Below are 1,076 nucleotides of genomic sequence, written 5' to 3'. Positions count from 1 at the left end.
GTTAACACCCTCAATCTCTCTTCCATTTGTCTTGGTGCTGCCTATTGGCCTAGTGGTGAGAATCTTTGTCTTCTTGATGTTGCGATATAATCATATTGAAGACTACAGTTCTTGACTTTCTGCAGAAGATGCTTCAGGTCCTCCTCAATTTCACTGAATCAAGATTGGGTCAATGGCATAACAAAAGTTGTTGGAGGATGACAAGTGTTGTCTTCCAATTCTTTTTCTTTTCTTTTTTATTGAGATTTTATGGAAAGCTTATAGAGACTTTGGATTTCCATTCATTCATTTTTTCACATTTTCCTCCATGCCCACCCTTGTCCTCCAGTTTTGATGCCACATTCTTCCTCATAAAGAGCAGCCTCCTTAACGATCTGTTCTGCATGTAGAATGAGAAGATATGGGGATATTATGACACAACCCTTTCCTGATTTTGAACCATACAGTGTTTCTTGCTCTGCTCTGATGACTGCCTCCTGGTCCAACTATAGGTTTTGCATGATGTTCTGGAATTCCCATTCTTTCAAGATTGTTGTTGTTATGTGCCTTCAAGTTGCCTGAGACACTATGTATAACAGCCCTAAATCTTGCTCTATCCTATGCCAATCTTATTGTCTCTGACACACCTACCCTCATTACCCCAGTCACTGAATCAATCCATCTCATCAAGGCTCTTCCTCTCTTGCACTGTTCCTGTACCCCTTCAAGCATGACATCCCTCTCCAAGGACTGGTCCTTCCTCACAACATGTTCAAAGTATGTCAGATGAAACTTCAGAATTCTTGCCTCCAAGGAGCAGCCTGGTTTAACTCTTTCCAGGGTATATTCAATACTCCTCTTCAACACCACATTTCAAAGGCAACAGTTCTCCTTCTATCATCCCTAGTCATTGTACACCATAAAAGATTAGCCATAATTTATTGTGATCCATAAAGAACTGCCTTTGCATAGTCAGTGCATATTTTCTTTTTTTATTATTAAATTTTATTAGTTTTATTGAACATTTACAGAGATTTTGGGTTTTCATTCATTCATTGTTGCACTGATATTTTCTTGTTACTCAGTGATGTCGGAGA

This window comes from Elephantulus edwardii, unplaced genomic scaffold (genome assembly GCF_000299155.1).
Source record: "Elephantulus edwardii isolate Elephantulus edwardi_28Jun2011 unplaced genomic scaffold, EleEdw1.0 scaffold00389, whole genome shotgun sequence".
NCBI classification, from domain to species: Eukaryota; Metazoa; Chordata; class Mammalia; order Macroscelidea; family Macroscelididae; genus Elephantulus; species Elephantulus edwardii.
This window is presented reverse-complemented; position numbering follows the sequence as displayed.